The sequence below is a fragment of the Myotis myotis genome, unplaced genomic scaffold (assembly GCF_014108235.1).
Source record: "Myotis myotis isolate mMyoMyo1 unplaced genomic scaffold, mMyoMyo1.p scaffold_m19_p_1, whole genome shotgun sequence".
Classification (NCBI taxonomy): Eukaryota; Metazoa; Chordata; class Mammalia; order Chiroptera; family Vespertilionidae; genus Myotis; species Myotis myotis.
Window position 1 is genome coordinate 85,334,158 of NW_023416313.1, and position 13,540 is coordinate 85,347,697.

Below are 13,540 nucleotides of genomic sequence, written 5' to 3' on the forward strand. Positions count from 1 at the left end.
ATAGGTATGTTCAGCTTGTGAAAATTTGTTCAACATATGATGTACCTATGACATGTACTTTTCTGTGTGTGTGTGTGTGTGTGTGTGTGTGTGTGTGTGTGTATACAGGATGGCCCCAAAAATGTGTACACACTTTAACAGCTGATAGCTCAGTTTTGAAAATGAAAAGTATTTTAATAAACACTGCCTTCATAATTATTCAAAGTGTATGTACATATTTTTGGGGAGCCACCCTATACATACACCATTATACCATATATATAATTTTCATAGCCTAACCATATTATAATTATAATTTAGATGCCAAAATTCCTTGAAAAACCTCGGTGACAGCTATATCTCTGTGCCCTTTGCATGAATCTTGCACCTAACCCTAGCTCCTCTTGCAAACTACAATTTTAAAAAATTATTTTTAAACTATATTTCTTTTTCTCTTTGTTTTCTTAGGGCCCTCCTGGTCCAAAAGGTGATAAGGTAAGAAAATGAATAGCAGAAACAAATTAAGTTAGTGGAAATTCATATTGACATGATCTATGCTATGTTTTCCTTTATCTTTTTTAATGAGCATCAGATATAGACTTAGTGCTAAAATTATCCTCTCATTTTTCTACTCTGCAGGGAGAACAAGGTGATCAGGGACCTCGGGTAAGTTGTACCCTTCCGATCCTGAGCAGAAAATTAGTTTTCAACTCCAAACTTGTCTTGACTTCATGACTGCCTCTGTGTCACATAGTTTAGTATCACCTATACTTACAATAATTGATTAACAATAATAATTATTATAATGTGCATACACTGTTGTAGTATCTTAACTTGATAACTGTAAAGAGAACACTCCACAGTAATTAGCCCTATGGATTCAGGGCCATAATTGCTACCCACAGTCAACAACAACATCATTCCACTGGCTACTGGGTCCTTTATAATTGCATGCAGTGTTTTCAACATAAAGGCCTTGTGGGTTCCTATTGAATTTGGCCTTTTTTTCCTGCAGTTAAATTTTATGTGCTGTTGCATAAATATGATACATTATAGATGAAAATATTAATGCATTTTATATGTTTATTTCTCATCATGTTTGAATAATACTTATTTGAATTTCTTATTTGTTATAGATGTTTGAGCAAATAAAAGGTGTAATGTAATTTAGCATTCCAGGGAGGAAGGGCATCCTTTTCTTTTTCTCAAATGTGGCTCTTTTACCCACTATAACACAGTGGTGAATGCTTTGTTGTTACCTTGGTAGTGCCAAGTCCTCTGCTCCACATCTGTGCCTTATTACCCCAATGTTCAGACATACTGTTCCAATGATGTAGTGGCTCCGTTCAGACATACCTCTCGATTTTCTCATGTCACTACGCACAAAAGCGAGTATTCGGGTGAAGAGAGTCTTTTTTCTTTTTCTTTCTTTCTTTTTTTTTTTTTTTTTTTTTACACAGTGGAAAAGCACATCTCAAACTTTCAGGTTGAAAACACAATTGTGTAGGATGTTTTTTGTCACTGTGCATAATTATTGAATCCATGTATACTACAGTCGAGGTTTTATTGCAAACGATGTAGTCAGTGCAAGTCTGAAAAGTTTGTGTCTTATGTCCTTATGTTTATTAAACTAGGTGAAAGTTATGCTATGATTTATGTTCCTTGCTATTCTTCGGCCATTCTTCATACAGAAATCATTATGCCTCAGAACGTTTCGTTTCTCATGGCAGTTATTCTAGCTGATGACTAGCTTCAAGGTAAAAGCTTATTTTATGGTCAAGGAGATTAAACGTTCTGATATATGTCCTGGATGTGAATGGGGTAAAATTCTCATAACCTTAGATGATTAGCGTATAGCCACTTGCTTGGTACGTGGCGGTTATTTCATATGGCATGTCTCCATGTATTGAGTGTCATTTCTTTCTACACGCAATACCAGAATCACTCAGCTTGCCCTTTGCAGGTAAGAGGGAGACTGTTTCCACTCTGAGAAGTCTTCTTTTGGCAAAGGAAGTGAAGGGGTGGTTCACAGCTTAGCTGTCATCAGTATGCAGGCAGCCCTCATTTTTAAAAAAAGGTGTGTTGGCTTTCATCGTTTTAAAAAGTGATGATTGATTATAAAGCTAAGCCAAATTTTTTAGGATGAAACCTGAAACCATGTGAAATTCACCTGGTTTCATGTTGCAGTGCAAACTAAGACTTGGACCAGGTTTCTTGGAAGTTTGGCCAAAGTTCATGAACTACTTTGACGAACCCAGACTGCCTTTCGTACAGATTTCAGCCAGTTTTCACACTGACTGGGGCCAAGTTTCACACGATTCAGGAGCCATTCAGCATTTCAGGTGGAAAGTGGCAAAAAAATGATCCCATTTTCTCCTCAGTTTTGCTTTGTATTGAAAGAATTTAGATTGAATTAATAATGCAGGACAAATCTTCATGGGTAAAAAGCTAAATGCTCTGGGAAGTACATGAGAAAGAGAATGCGGACCTACCGGATTGCCTAACTTTTCTCAGATTCTTAACTTAGAGACACGGCAGGTCACTTTCAGTGCTCTTAGAATTTTATAAATATTTCTTTCTAGTAAGCTAGTATTAGCTACTTATTAGGAAATTTATTTTATCAAGATAATAAAATGAATTTTTTATATTTCCTGGTAAATCAAATTAAATTAGAACTGGAAAAGTCTTCAATTTAATGATAATTAACTTTACCCACAATTTCTATAGGCACAGTGTTCAGGCTGATGCTGATAGAGACTCTTTTTTAAAAATATAAATCTTTGTATTTGATTATGCTATTTTTATCCTATCAAAGATTTGAATTCTACTTTTTACCATTTGTTTCAAGTAATTTATTTCTTTCCATGATTAACTTAACAATAGGATCCTCCATCATTTCATTATAGGATCTATACTGTTTCCTTGAATATGAAGTTCTTTTATTTTCTCTTTCCCAAGTGTGAAACAGGAATATATTAAGGTGTAATATGTGAATCAAAGCAGGAAAAGGGTAATATAAAATTAAGAAGGTGAAAGTATCTTGAAACTCTTGAACACATATTTAATGAGGTATATTGAGCATCTACCATGTTCAAGATACCATGCTTAATACTACAGAGACTATTAATGTGTCAACTTTTCTCTCTTCTACTGCCACTGTGGTAGTCTTCCAATTAATCTTGCTTCCACTTTTAAGCCGGTGTAATCCATTTTCTACACAGCAGCCAGAGAGGTCATTTTACCTGTAAGTTAGATCATCTTGCTCCCTGTTTTAAACCTGAGAATGAAATCCAAACCACTTCGGTTGGCCTTCACAGGCCTTCAAGATTAGGCCCTTGCCTCCCTCTATAACCTCACCTATACTAGTCCTCCCTCCACACACCGTGCTCCAGCCCCACTGTCTTCCACGTGACCTTCAAACATGCCACACTCACTCCTAACTTTGGGATGATTTTCCACTTGCTCTCCTCTGATCTTTTTGTGATTGGATGCTTCTTATCATTGATACTTCATTTCAAATACCTTTACAGGGAGAACTTCTGTAATTATCCAATCTAAATCTGACATTATCCTATTTGCTTATTTATCTATTTTCTTGTTATCTGTAAAACATGCCTCTCCTTGAAACATAAACTCCATCTTGTTCATGACACCCACCATCACCTAAAACAGAGAGGACCTGATAAATATTTGTTGAATGTTAGAATAAAATATTATTACATCATTACTTCTCTTATGGATCTGATAATCTCATGGGTACCTGAATAAGAAAACTATGTGGTTGTATGTTATATATCTTAAATAGCTATGCCACAAGATGATAGAAGAGGAACATTGTTCTATTTTAAATATTAATGGGAGACTGTGGGCGAGTTGTCACTAGAGCTAGGAATTCATAAATGGGTAATCTGTAGAAGATAAGATTAAGAGCAAGACATTACACATCCCAGGAAGAAGAAATAGTACAAAAGTGCTATACAAGTAGGAAATAACAAGATTCATTTAAAGAACAATAATATTCTATTTACCAAGGAAATAGTTTAAATATAGAAAAATTGTATTATATAAAGCTGAAATTTTTATAGAAGTTATACTATGGAGCAGTTTGAATATCTAATGTAGTAGGCAAGAGGGAACCATTGAAGATTTTTTATTACACCATTTGATGCATATTACCACCAGACTTTTTGGTGTTATTACCAAATGTTCTTTATGAAAATCTTTTTGTTGATGTAAGAAATATCCAAACCTGTAGAGTTTATTTGAACCAAACTGACAATATACCCAGAAGCAAGTTCGCAAATGCTTCACAGAATGACAGCTTTGCAGTTCCCTTTACACATTTGGAACTAAGGAGGGACATTAGGAAGATTAGATGAAGGTAAGAGAAAGCAAGGACAGAGAAAGAAATCTCTAGGACTGAATTACAGGACAGTTAATAAGATATGTGCTTCCTGGAATGTGACTAGGCCTCTGACGGGCCTTTTTAATATGTTTTTATTGATTTCAGAGAGAGGAAGGGAGATAGAAACATCAATGATGAAAGAATCATTGATCAGCTGCCTCCTGCATGCCCGCCACTAGGGATCTAGCCTGCAATCTGGTCATGTTCCCTGACTGGGAATTGAACCATGATCTCCTGGTTCATAATGCTCAACCACTGAGCCAGACCAGCTGGGCTCTTTAAAAAACAAAAGTATCTTTATTGTTGAAAGTATTACAGATGTCCTCCCCCCTTCTCCGCCACTGACCCCCTCTATCCTACTCCTGTCCACCCTCACCCCTCCCCCCGGCCAGGCCTTCACCACACTATTATCTGTGTCCATGGGTTATGCATATATGTATGTAAGTTATTTGGTTAATCTTTCCCTCCCACCCCCCGCTCCTCAGAGAAGTATGGAACAGACTGATTCATTTCTGAGGGTCTTTAAAAGACATTTCACAGGTGTGTTAACCTAGATGCATAAGAACAATGGACAGGGCTTGCTTAAAGCAAAGATAAACCTTTTATGTGCCTGGGTTGTCCATATCCACTATGATCTGCTCAGTTAGGAATTTATGATCAGATCACGCTGTGGGATTCCTTTTGGTCACTGGACTTGGCACATTTATCACAGAACCCCTTTTTTGTCTACGTGGGTGATAGTGTCCAGTACAGAAAGGAACTGGAAGAGATTGAAAGCAGGAAGACCAAGTAGACCAGGACACTATGTCAGCCATCAGGACAAGGTCAGAAGAATCTGGGCTGTAAAGATAATGCCCAGTCCTCAGGGGAAGAGGAGCAGAGGGGATGGGCTGGCTCAGTCTGGAACATCAGGCGTCATTGGGAGCAAGGGGCTGTACTGAGCAGAAAGTACAGTGTCTGAGTGAGAAGCTGAGCAGTGGGAAAGACTAAATTGGTGAACCAAAGAAGACATTACAAAGGAGTCACCAAAATGTTGTAGAAAGCGCCATGTTTTCTATGGGAATTAGGATATGAGTTTATTTTTCTCACATAATTAGAGGTTCAGAGAAGGCAGTTGGTGTTATTTATATAATTCAATGATGTTACTCTAGAAGTCTCTGGGAATCCCTTGGCCTTTCAGTCATAATTGCAAGAAGGCCACTTTAAATCCAACCATCACATGTATATCTATTATCAGTAGGGAAAATAAAGGAAAGAGAGTCCATATCACAAAAACAAAAATTTTCTCGTGAATTTTATGGTATGTTTCTGCTCATGTCTCTTGGGCCAGATCCTGTCACATAGTTAGGTCAAAGCTGCAAGTGAGCTGAGGAGAATGGAGTTGAAAAGGGAAGTTGGTTCATCTTACCAATAGGGTTTATCATAAGTGCAACCAAAAACCTGGGCAGATAAAGATGGAAAACCAGAGATGACACAATGAGTGGAGAAATTGGTAAGAGAGAAGTATTGAAGCAGAAGGTAAAAGATAAATTTGATCTATATCCAAAGTCTATGGCCCTGGGTAGAATTGTGGCCAGGTTAAGGTAAAAAAAAAAAGTGTTACAATCGAGAGGAGAAGACCTCAGATCATGTCTTCTTAAAGGGAAGATTTCAGTCAAGAGACAAAGTGTAGTAAAGCAAGCAAGAATTTATTGACCACAGCAAAACAAACAAACAAAAAAACCCACTTAGGACAGTGAAACAAAAAATGGCATAGAAGGAGCTACAGGAGAGCCTAGGCTGGGCTGCTTTGGCTCACTGGGAAAGGAGAGGAAAGGGGGCCTTGGAGACAAATTATGGGGGTTAGGCAGGATGAGCTGCCGCTGCCCATTGCTCCCTTGGTTACAAGTCTCGTGGGGTCCCTTGGTGTCTTTTGGGGTTCAGGAGATGCATGCCTGTGGGGGAAGGAGACAGGGAAGGAAATGGCACAGGTGTGCTCCCTGGAGGGAGAGCGTACTGGCACCTTCATTTTCAGAGGTTTTAAAGGGCGGGTGTTTAGGGGAAGTCTTGGGGGAGAATCAATAGACTATTCATCAGCTTTATGCTGATGTACCAAAATGAGATTTATTCTCAATTTGTCTGTCCTTAGATGTGGTTGGCAAATGGAACCAATTGGATTTCTGTTATCTATCTCCTTGAGTAGGGTGATTTAAGTTATTTACCCTCTGGTTGGGGGGATGTGCAAACCATTTACTCCTAAGTATCCTTGGTTTAGGGAAGATAGAATTTACTAGGTGGCTGCAAACTGCTGTTTAATCTGCCTCAGCTTCACTATTCCACTTGTCCTGGAATTTTCCTAGCTTCTTACTATTCTGTAACAGAAGCAGTAGTCAGGGGGTAAAATTTCAGGATACTGAGGTGAAAATTCTGTAAAGTCTTGGAGCTCATTGGATTTAGGGGCTGACATTGAAAAACAAGATAAATGTAGGTCTGAAGTTCCTGGCTCTGCTTGATAAATTTGACCAGAAGAAAGTCAAGAGGATAAACAAGTTGAATTTTAGTTTTGTTGAATTTGTAGTCTGTCTAGATTATTTTACTTGAATACTATAGCAAACAGTTGGAAACATAACATTAGAGATCTAAGGTGGTGGCATAACTGGACATAAAGGTTACATAGGTGAACTATCACACAGTGAGCATGGAAACTGTAGGGTGAAAGAGTCAAGCAAGAACCACTTTAGGAATATCCACATTTAAGGGGTGGGACAAAGAAGGGCATCAGCAAAAGAGAGTAAGCACTGAACAAGAAACCAGAACCCTGCCCCGTTGGAGCACTAAAGGAAGAACTACTTAAAGCGTGGTAAGGGGGACACAAAATGTTCTTAATAAAAAGAAAACCACAAGGATGAGCTCTATAAAAAGCTTTTGGATTTGGTGTTCTGGGATTATGGGAATATTAAGGGCGTGCATTTTGCTAAGTAGTGAAAGTGAAAGATTGTAAGAAGTTACAAGGTAAATGGTAGGAAAGTTGACTGTCTTTGAATACTGTTGTTGGCGTATGATTTAGTGCAGAAACGCGTGGGCAGACTTTTTTGGCATGAGCTTTCTGTCAGTATTCATTGAACCGATTTTGAGCTTGCAATTTTAGGTATAATATAACAACCATAGATAGCATTTGGTTTTATTCTACAAGACACTGAATGTTAGATTTCCACATATGAATGCATCCTGACATTAGAATTGCACTTCCCTCCTTGCTTCTTGGTGAGATGTCATTACGGATTTGCCGTTAATCGTCAGTTCATTTTGCAGTGAAACACTGTGTGTTAGCAGTTATGCCTTTAGACTACATCATCAGTGTGGTGCTTTTCCTGGGCTGGCAGTCACCATGCCCATACTCATTTTTTATTTATTTCATCTTCATAGGTTTGTATGACAGTTTTGAGGCTACGGTTTTGCCCTGTATTCAAGCAGAGATTGTAAGGAAGTTGTAGGAGCATTCCTAGACTGAATTCAGCTCAGTGGACTAGGGCATAATACCTCACATAATAATTGTAACTGCTAATTACTCAGAGTATTACAATTTGCTGAACACCTTTCTAGGTAAGTTTCCCACGTCATCTCTCAGCTTTATTCAGTTCAACAAGGTAGGGTATCAGGGAAGAAAAACAGGAAAAGTGATTTTACAGTACAGTGAAATTATAGCCGTATGGGCTGGGTTCAGGCTGGACAGGGATAAAATTCTAACTCCATCACTATCTGTTCTCTATGGTTATGATCAGAATTAAGTAAAATAACATGAAAAAAATTTTATAGTAAGTTCTCATCAGGTCATAGCTGATTATTCTCCCCATATTTCACATGAGGAATCTGGGGTAAAATAACTTGACCAAGTTCACATAATGTGTAGGTGGTAAAAGTGGGCTTCAAACTCAGCTCTCTCAGCCTCTAGTGTGCTGTTCCCAGGGGATTAGGCTGCTCCCCTATCATAAGGTAGACATTGTAATCATCAACCTCAGTGTGAAACAGTACAAATATATCTATGACTTAAATGATAACAATAGTGATGATAAATAACTTCACTGAGTTATTTTTTAAAGTATACTTTATTGATCTTCATTGATTTTTAGAGAGAGAGGACGGGAGAACAGAGAAGCATCAGTGTGAGAGTGTAACATGGATGGGCTGCCTCCTGCACACTCCCTACGAGGAATTGAACCAGTAACCTTTCGGCATACGGAACAATGCCCAACCAACTGAGCCACACCAGCAAGGGCTATTGATTTCTTCTTAAAGTATGTCAAATACTCTATGAAGAAATCTTATTTCAGTAGCCTTATGAAGTACTTACTTTTATGATTGCCATTTAATAGATGAGGAAATCAAGATTTAGAAGTTTAAATATTTTTTTTTTCAAGATAGCAGTGCCAGTCAGCAGTACAGTCAGGATTTGAGCCTAGGAATTTACAGATTACATTTTTTTGTTTGCTTTTTTTAGAGAGAGATGGGAAGGGAGAGAGAGACAGAGACAGAGAGAAATATCAATGTGAGAAACATCGATAGGTTGGCTTGCCATATGCTCCCCAACCAGGGATTGAACCTGTAACCTAGGTATGTGCCCTGACTTGGAATCAAACCTGCAACCCTTCTGTGTATGGGATGATGCTCCAACCAACTGAGCCACACTGGCCAGGGCACAGATTACATTTTTTATATATTCTCTCATTTATTCTCAGGCATAACTATGTGAGTTAGTAGCACAAATATTAACATGACTTGTATTTTTCTGATGAGGATTGAGCTCAAACAAGTGTTGTCCATAATCTTTCACACACATCTACCAAAAGATAATGCTGGAACCCAAACCCAGATTTCAAGATCTGCTCTCTTTCTGCAATGCCAAGCTGCCTCCATAGGCGGCTAGAACCTTTTCAGCTTTAAGATCCCATGCCTCTGTGAATCAGATGGCAAAGCCGGGGAACACAAATGCAAACAGGTGTATCTTTTTCCTTTGCAATCATGATAATCATGATACACTGTCAACCCTTCTAAAAACGAATGAATGAATGCTCCCTAGTAATACCTAGACAGGTTCTAGGGAGGAAGGGCAATGCTGACCCTTATCTGAGGGACATAAGAAAGCCCAGTTACCTTGTAATAATACAATCGTGCTTCTTTTCAGCATGATGGCACCAGTTTGAAAATTGTATAAATCAAGATCCGGGCATTATTTGCTATTAGCGATTTTTTTCTTAAGATAGCCAGATGAAGGCAATCTATTTTCTGCTTTTCATAAAGCTGCGTTTACATGTTTTGCAAGAAATTTTGTTGATTTTGCTTTAGGTTGAGCCTCTCTTCAAAAGATTGAATTACTTTTATTGATCAATAACAGAACCTGAATGTCAAGTATAAAAGGCTTTTAAGGATTTTTCCCATTGTTGTTGGCACCTACTGCTGTTACCACTATTTCTCTTCATTACTAAAGAGGGTTTGTTGCTTGCCCAGTTCATAAGGACCTCTGCCCTCATCATGAGCCACAGCCTTGGAGTCATAATCATACCCAGGGCTTTGTGTTAATGGCTCATTTTCTTTTTCTGTATCTTAGTGATGTAAAAACATAGCCTTAAAAATAAGCAAAACTATTGTAATGTTTAATACTGTTTTTTAAAATTAGGGTATTATGTTGTTCTGAAGTTGTGGCAAATTTACTAATTGAGCCCTAGCCAGTTTGTCTCAGTGATAGAGTATCAGCCCTTGGACTGAAGGGTCCCAGGTTCGATTCCAGTCAAGGGCATGTACCTTAGTTGCAGGCTCGATCCCTGGCCCTGGTTAGGGTGCCTGCAGGAGGCAACCAACTGATGTGTCTCTGTCTCTTCTCCTCACTTCCACTCTCTCTAAAAATCAAAGGGAAAATATCCTCAGGTGAGGATTAACAACAACAAAGAAAAATTACTAATCAAACTTAGGCAATAAAATGAACAAACATCATGAAGTTATCTTTTGACTATATATATTTATCTAATCAGTTGGTTTCCATCACATTGCCAAATAACACAGAGCCCTGATAAAGAAGAGATTTAGTAGTTATTAGTCTCAACATCATCAGCCAACAGCTGGTTTTAAATGAGTCCTAGGCTCTCACAGCTTCAATAAGCCACCCAGGAGCTCTGCTTAACTATTTTCATAAAATTCTTTTCTCTTCCCAGTGTATTCGAGTAAATTTTCATAACAGCTGGGACTACACAAAACTGATAGCATCTTAAAAACATCTTCAGCAAGACAGATTAAGTTCCAAAAAGGAAAGCATTTAGAAGTTTATTTTATTATCTTAACCTTTGTTGACTTGAATGATTAAACAGATTCTTTGGCTCTGCTAAAGCATTTAGGCCTGGATATTAATTTGATGTTCTTATTTACTTAACCCTTGCCTTTCTCTAGCCCTAATGAATACCCTACTCATTTGGTACTGAATGTATTGCCTGTGAAAAGAGAATTGATATAACACAATGGAAAGAAATAAATTATGAGAAAATTATTTTAATGCTTTCCAGATTCAAAAGAAGTTGGCATGGAAACAGCAAGCTTGTTAAAAATTGCAAACGTTCTTGTTATATTTTATAATTAGAGTTCTCCATGGAGTGTTCTCTGTCACACTTCAAAGCGTGAAGAGCTGGTATATTGAATTGAGCCCAGGAACATTTGTAAATTTGTCCTAATGTAGGTCAATTTAAAAAAATAAATGATCTTTGCAAACAATTGCCTGTATGTAGACAATATTTCCCTTGGAATTCAGTGTTGTAAATTATATCTCAGTTATTGGTTGTATAATTGAGCTCATCAAGAAGAAAAAGGAAAAGAGGATTTTGGAAAGGTTGAGAAATACATTCTATTTCACATGATTTTAAATCTTGTGCATTTTTGTTTAATGTAAAAGATGGTATAAGTAAACCTGTAAGTATATTAATACAGTATGGTAAACTTTCATACAAAATATTTGGAAGTAAAAGTGAAGATTTTGCTCCGCACAACAACTTGTAAGCATTTTCCATAACAAAATAGTAGAAAGCCTAAGATTTGAGCCCTTAACTGAAAATTCTTTTACTGATTCCAAATGCATTAGAATAAAACCCAAATCCAGTCATAAGCATGTCTGACAAGGCATTCTGGAGAATGATGCCAACCAGTTTAAATAACTATTAGGTTTTCTTTCAGTGTTTTTAATGCAGTAATCTTCATAATAAAATAACTATTAATTCTATTTTATAAAGTAAAAGAAAGATTTCATTTGCCCACACTTTTGCTTATATCAACTGCAATATTCTCCTTTTTTTACTTTTTTACATGATTGATATATCTGGACATATACCTTACAGTCTTTTCAGGATAATGTGCACCATTTCACATTTTTTGTTTTTTGGAAATGAGTGGAATGAAAGATTTCAGGTGAAATATTATTTAATATTATTCATTTATATTCCTTTTGTTTGATTTTTACAAGTGCTCTCTGTAAAATATTTTCTAAATAATTTAAAGAATACCTTGATACATTAATGATCTCTCAAACACAAAACTATACAAATGATTTTATTCTTTTTGTCATATAGCTAAGCATGTTAATTTTCTCTTGAATTAAAACACAGGTCTTACATTTATTAACCCATATAATGTGGAGCTATGATTTGCATTAATTCTTACAAATGAAGCATATTATAAAATGTGGAGGGAAAGATAGATTTGAGATGATGACTTTCAATATTATATTAGGAAGAGAAAGTAAGCCTTTAGATAAATATATTAAAAGCTGTATGTGAAGTGGACCAAAAAAATCAAACATACTATATTGTTGGTAATATCTATGAATAATGAGCATATTGGAAATAGGAAGTACAGCAATGTATAAGTAATTTAAACGAACAAAATCCAACATAATTACCACCATTCTTTTTCCATCGTTCCCAAAAGCAGAATTATAGTTGCAACAAAAATGTTAATGAAGTGGATTAACCAAATAGAAATCAAAAAAGTATGAGACGGCAGATTTTTAATGGTGCATCAAGGTTTGCAGAAGGGACTAGACTGCAAGACCGTATTTTTGATCCTTCCCTTCAGAACGGGTGAAATAATGGCTTATGCACTGACAGATCGTGTTCAGGGAGAACGGTTCCTGCAGTTCTGAATGAGATGGGTCTCTGGAAAGTCATTTATGCCAGACAGCAGCGTCCTTTCATAAGCATAGCCACACTAATGTGTCCAGCAGCTCCTCAGAGCAGACACAGCCTGTAAATCACAAGTGGCAAACAGGACTGGCTTTGTAGGGAAAGGATGTTGGTTGGGAGATCCTACTTCCAATGCAATTCTATAGCAACTTTGAAGGGAGCAGGAAGCTTTGTTTTTCATCTCTCAGAAGTCAGTTAGATTTTGTTGGAGAAATGTTGATGTTAAGAGAATTCCTTACTAGCACAAATAAACCTTTGAATGATTTAACCCACACAAAAATAATAGTTATTATAATAATAATAATGATAAAAGTAATAATGTAACACTATTGTTTTCATAGTTCCATATGCCAAGAAAACTTATGGGCATTTTTATCATGCTATTAGCTTGTGAGTTGAGCATGAATCTGTTGATTAAGAAGCCTTAGTGATGGGAAAGATGATATCAAAACCCTCCAGTGTAGCATGCAAAACATCAAGGAACTAGTGACGTAGGACATTCTTTCCGGAACAGGAACTTTAGTTAGCTACAGGCCTAAACGAATTCATTAGAGTTAAGGTGGAGAAATGATGGTGAGTAAGCAGGAGGAGAGAGAAATGGGTGCGGCCAGTGGCAGCGTCGTTCTGGCTGGAAGCCTGTGTGATGTGAAATCGCAGGAACTAACTATAACCATAGGAAGTTCAAGGGAACAACAGGTGGTCATTGCTGCCCCATTCACCATGTCTTCAGTAGAACGTGCCAGCTGAACATTCTGAGTTTACTGGCAGGTGAAGAAAAAGATAAAGAAGACACCATCAAAATTTTAATTAAGAAAACTTTCAATTGCTTTTTAAAATACCTTTACACCTTGAGCCTTTTTTCAGGCCTATTTTTAGACGTTGAGTTAATCTATTTATCTAAACTATTAAAATTTTGGCCCAACCTTGAAATATCTCACCCAAGTCTTGACCCCATTAAGAC

General features: G+C 37.1%; 1 long non-coding RNA gene across 1 annotated transcript in view; it reads left to right on the forward strand.

The window, feature by feature from the left end:
- The first annotated feature begins 440 nt into the window (after positions 1-440).
- The window catches only part of LOC118673102, a 34,462-nt gene continuing 21,362 nt past the window's right edge, over positions 441-13,540 (forward strand). The window contains exons 1-2 of the long non-coding RNA XR_004973306.1: positions 441-474; positions 619-645. This is a non-coding gene — a long non-coding RNA (uncharacterized LOC118673102). The remainder of the gene's footprint in view (positions 475-618; positions 646-13,540) is intronic.